The following is a 5,907-nucleotide window of genomic DNA, read 5'->3' on the forward strand; positions in this document are numbered from 1 at the left end:
AAACAATATAATAATGTTGGGTAGTCTTTAATTCTATAGACACAGCCAGTTTTACTCACTGAAAGATTTATTCGTCATAAAATTATTACTTCATAATTGTATTCGAGTCTTACACACATGCTATACAGATAATGTAGAGTCGTGCATTAATTTGGGTGCTGACAGCTATTATGGGAGTGGCTTGATGCTCCATCATGCGCACTGCAGGAGATGCAGATAACATGATCTTGACCCTTAAGAAACTTTAATTAATGCTGTCACGTAACAAATCTGGTCAAATATAAAATTAAATGAATTGCTATTTGCTACATTGAAATTAAAACGTAAAGCCTGTACAAATATTAGAAATCGTGAATATAAATAATTGGGAATCATGTAAAAAATTAAAATAAAATAAAAACAGTGCACATTTCATTTATCTATTATAACGTTTATGTAGTTTTGTTCGCTTGGCTGTCTCCTTATAAAAGTCCAACATTTTGTCAAGTTTTTCGTCAGGTGTCTTTTTTAATTATATGACGTCATTACGTTGCTGTCTTGCCGCCAGCCAATCGCTGCATTGCTGATCGTGGTTTCGAGTATCGATACATAGCCCCTTTTAAACCAACCCATGAACGCGCAATTATCTCAGATAACTCAATCCAGCCATACCAATCATCAACAACACGTGTGTTTGAAGAACCGAATTAGCCAGATCCTGATTAGCGCGATGATATCATCTTGGATGTGACATTTAATCTCGGATGTAATAAGCGACGTACGAAGAACGGGCCCCTGGTCTCTCACTACAATAACAACCTCGAAATCTTCTCAATAACTTCGCTCCACTCAAAACCAGGACTGTTTTATTTACTGTTTCTGCACCTTGGTTCACTCCCTTTTTTAGACAATTAAAAATAAAAGGAAGACAACTCGAAAGACTTTACAGGAAAACTGGCCTCACTGTGCACAAGGACATGTATTCAAATAATATTCTTCACTATAAAGACTGTATTTCCAAAGCTAAATCCACATACTACTCTGGTTTAATTACCTCAAATGAAGGAAATTCAAAGGCCCTTTTCTCCCTCCTTAAAAATTTCACAACACCCCCGGATTCACTTCATCTGTACTCCTCTGATTTCTGTAATAATTTTACTCTTCAAAAATCGCACCAACACATTCACCATCAACTTATGTCCACTTCTGTTTTGAATTCACCTGTCCCAGTTTTATTTGCCCCCTCTCATTCACTCTCAGCATTTACCTCAGTAAATGAAATTTCCAAACTCATTCAAAAATCCAAATCTTCAACCTGTAGATTGGACCCCCTTCCAACTATTCTTGTAAAGGCTACCCTCTCCTCTCTGCTCCCTTTCATCACAGATAGCATTCACTTTTCCCTTACCACTGGAATTGTTCCTTGTTCTTTCAAAACAACTGCTGTAACTCCAATTCTCAAGAAACCTGGTTCAGATCCCAGCAACCTTAATAATTTTCGTCCTATTTCAAATCTTCCATTCATCTCCAAAATTCTTGAAAAAAATTGTTGCTGCTCAACTCCATACCCATCTTTCCTGTAGCCTAATCATTTATATGAACAATTCCAGTCTGGTTTCCGTCCCCTCCACAGCACAGAAGCAGCACTCCTTAAAATCACTAATGACCTCCTTTCTAGCGGCTGATTCTAGTTTACTATCCATTTTTCTTTTGCTGGATTTGAGTGCGGCCTTTGACACAATTTCACATACTGTTCTTCTGGACAGACTTTCTTCTATTGGTATCACTAACACATCCCTCAAATGGTTCCATTCTTACCTCTCTGGCCACACTCAGTTCATTCAATTAAAATCATTTACCTCTCATCCAGTCCCTGTCACCACAGGTGTGCCCCAGGGCTCTGTCCTGGGGCCCCTGCTGTTTATCATCTACCTTCTTTCTCTCGGTTATATCTTTCACAAACATCAGGTTCATTTCCATTGCTACGCAGATGACACCCAGCTCTACCTTTCTACCAAACTCAACTCCAAACTCCCACCATCCTCCCTCACCAATAGCCTCCTTGACATAAAATCCTGGTTCACTTTAAACTTCCTCAAATTAAACAGCAATAAAACAGAACTTCTTCTTATAGGCACAAGATCTACATTAAACAAATTTCAGAATTTCTCTATTCCCATTGATAATTCCTTTATCTCCCCCTCCCTTCAGGTTAAGAGTCTGGGTGTCATCTACGATAGCACCCTCTCTTTCACCTCCCATGTTAATAATGTTACCCGGTCTGCATACTTTCGCATTCGAAACATCAACCGTGTACGTCCTTCCCTCACGCCTCACTCCACTGCCATTCTCGTTCATAGTCTAGTCACCTCTCGTTTAGACTATGTAATTCCCTTTTGTTTGACCTCCCGCATAAAACCCTCCATAAGTTACAACTGGTTCACACGCTTCACTCCACTGCCATTCTCGTTCATAGTCTAGTCATCTCTCGTCTAGACTATTGTAATTCCCTTTTGTTTGGCCTCCCGCATAAAACCCTCCATAAGTTACAACTGGTTTAAAATTCAGCTGCCCGTATTATCACTTGCACCTCCTCTATCCATCACACCCACTTTACAACAGCTTCATTGGCTCCCCATTACTTACCGTATTAACTACAAAATACTTCTCACCTTTAAAGTCATTCATAATCTTGCACCTCCATATCTTCTTGACCTTCTCCATATTGCCACTCCCGCTTTATTTACCTTTATTTAACCAGGAAATTAAAAACTCTTGAGATTTAAAATCTCATTTACAAGAGGGTCCTGGCCAAGATAGGCAGCACATTTAGTTACACATAAAACAAAATACATTCGTTTACATACACAGAAACATACACAAATCACTCAAAACATTTACAATCAGGTGACTCTACAATTAGATCCTTTAAAATACATTTAAAATCATTTAGTGATACCAACTCTTTTAAGCATAACTTATCTTGTAGTCGATTCCAATCAAATGGAGCAGCATAACTAAATTGCCACTCCCGCTCGCACTCTCAGATCCTCTTCTTCCATTCATCTCACTGTTCCCACTGTCCGCCTTGTTACTATGGGGAGCAGAGCTTTCAGCCGCTCTGCTCCCTAGCTTTGGAATTCACTCCCTTCTGATCTTCGTAACATTGACTCTCTCCCACATTTTAAATCCAAACTCAAAACCCATCTGTTCAGCATATCTTACTCCCTTTGATCACAACTGCATTGTGTTTTTAATTGTAATGTATCTTATTTTCTTTATTGTTTTTGTCTTGTTAATGATGTACGGTGACCTTGAGTGTCAAGAAAGGCACCTATAAATAAAATGCATTATTATTATTATTATTATTATTATATTTTTAAACTAATTGAAATGTCTTGTAATGCTGTTTGATGTGCTGTCAACCAATGCAATGAAGAATGAAATACTAGTAGATTAACTGATTCATATTTATGATGACTGTATTTGCTCCGTAACTGTACAGAAATGTGATTTACTTAATATGTGGCCCCTTTAAGAAGGAGAGTTTAAGTATTTCAGTACTAATACAGTGATGAAACCCATTATGTATCCAGGTTTATTATTAATTAGAGTGTAATATGTTGGCAGAGAGTGTTGCACCCAATTGACACCAATAAAACACGCTTAATGTGCCCATTTACAGAAGATATCAGGCATCACCATAATGAATGATGTGAAAACAGTGAACTTTAAGAGACCCCATTAAACTTGATGGCCCTGTTATTTTGTAACATATTACAAATAATTCTTAAATAGGGTAAATTCAGGTAAAGTGGGCTGTTTAAGTTTAATTGTACTGTGCTCAAAGAGTTTACCCTTTCAGAGCATAACAATGGTTTTTAATTAAAGGGACACTATTTCTTCAAATGATAAAATAGTTTTGGTTGATGTAATATGACACTGGTGGGTGTGGCCACACCTCAAAGGAGGACTGTGTCATGGTGAAAGGTAGAAAACCCTTTGATATAAGATTTTTATTTGTAACTTATAAGGTTGCTCACTGAATGTAAACAAACATTATTGTGACCGTTCCTGTTTTATTCAATACTACCATCAACAGGGTATAAAATGCAAAGAATACATAAAACAAAATGTGTTAGTTTTCTTGTAAGGTGTTTAAATATTGCTGGCCCACTTTGGCTGACTCTGTTAGATGAAGTGGGCCAGTGGGATTCAGGTAAAGTGGGCCAACCTTTAACCTCCACAAATTATACTTAAATTAATTCAATAATTATTTTTATAGTTGACGTTTATAATTTACCTTTTTGGAAATTTAGACAGTCAGGAATTCAAGTCAGAGATGGACGAAAGGAAAGAGAATAGAAATGAAGACAATGCATGTAGTTCAATCTGTGGAGTGAAGAAAGGATGAGAGCAGAAAAATATATAAATGTAGAATATAAAGCTTTAAAATAGGGACACAATTAAATTGTTTAAAGTGTTTAGAGCATAGATATTTTTTACATATGGTTACCATTTTACATTTTCTTATTGTTTTTTTTTTAGCTTATTTATTGTTGCTTGTGTTATATAGTCATATCTTTAATGCATTGTAGAGTTCACTTTTTATCAATATTCTGATTTCTGAATATTCTGATTTTCAGATTTCATCCAGTTTAATGTCAACACAACATGTTCTTTTAGTTGTTTGGAATTTCACACATGAATTGAGATGTAGATTTACACATGATTTATTTTACTCATCACCTGTAGGTATGTTTTGGGTTTGTTAAATATGTTTGTCTGATCATATCCGTTAATAAATCATGTGCTTTTAATTAAGATGCGGTATATTTTTTGATAAATAAGGAATGGCACACTTTACCTGAAAAGAAATTTGTCTGGAGTACATTAACTCAAAATGTTTATTGGTATATATCTGGCACAGTGTGACACCAGCAGACGCGGTACGGTAGATGTTTACGACAGTGAGAGCGCGTTTACGGCGGAGTGTAGTATTTGTACAGATGCGGGAAGAAAACAACTGGTAAGACATCTCTTCTTTAAAATAAGAATATGTGATATAACTAATAAGTGTTCGGATGTTAAAATTCAGTTTTCTGTATGCAATGTCTTTGTACAGACCCGTGTACATTTTCTTTTTTTTAATAAAATCTGCTGCAAAATGAAACTTGCAGATAGTGAATGAATGTATGTTTTATTTGTAACAGCAAATATGCTTACTTCTTTTAAATATCCTAGAATATATATTTGGTGTTTCAGAGGAATCTGTATTCTGACTCATAATATTAATTTAAATGATCAAATTGATTGTTTGGTGCTCTAGTGTTTAATGGGTACAAACGGGTATCTGATGTATTTTGTGTGCTTGACCGTTTTTGCTTGTTTTAGTTTTTGTCTTCATGTGTGATTGGGTTTTCAACCAATATATGAATACAATTATATACAGTTGAAGTCAAAAGTTTACATACACCTTGCAGAATCTGCAAAATGTTAATTATTTTACCAAAATAAGAGGGATTGTACAAAATGCATGTTATTGTTTATTTAGTACTGATCTGAATAAGATGTTTCACATATAAGATGTTTACATATAGCCCACAAGAGAAAACAATAGTTAAATTTATAAAAATGACCCCATTCAAATTGATTCTGAATACTGTGTTGTTACCTGAATGATCCACAGCTGTGTTTTTTGTTTAGTGATGGTTGTTCATGAGTCCCTTGTTTGTCCTGAACAGTTAAACTGTCTGCTGTTCTTCAGAAAAATCCTTCAGGTCCCACAAATTCTTTGGTTTTCCAGCATTTTTGTGTATTTGGACCCTTTTCAACAGTGACTGTATGATTTAGAGATCCATATTTTCACACTGAGGACAACTGAGGGACTCATATGCAACTATTACAGAAGCTTCAAACACTCACTGA

General features: G+C 35.8%; 1 protein-coding gene across 1 annotated transcript in view; it reads left to right on the top strand.

Annotated features, from left to right (window-relative positions):
- The first annotated feature begins 4,933 nt into the window (after positions 1-4,933).
- Positions 4,934-5,907, top strand: part of LOC107670065 (zinc finger protein 271-like) — a 7,546-nt gene continuing 6,572 nt past the window's right edge. The window contains exon 1 of the mRNA XM_016462543.1: positions 4,934-5,008. The gene's annotated coding sequence lies outside the window, so the exon portion shown is untranslated. The remainder of the gene's footprint in view (positions 5,009-5,907) is intronic.

Source organism: Sinocyclocheilus anshuiensis, unplaced genomic scaffold (genome assembly GCF_001515605.1).
Source record: "Sinocyclocheilus anshuiensis isolate Anshui unplaced genomic scaffold, SAMN03320099.WGS_v1.1 scaffold48, whole genome shotgun sequence".
Classification (NCBI taxonomy): domain Eukaryota; kingdom Metazoa; phylum Chordata; class Actinopteri; order Cypriniformes; family Cyprinidae; genus Sinocyclocheilus; species Sinocyclocheilus anshuiensis.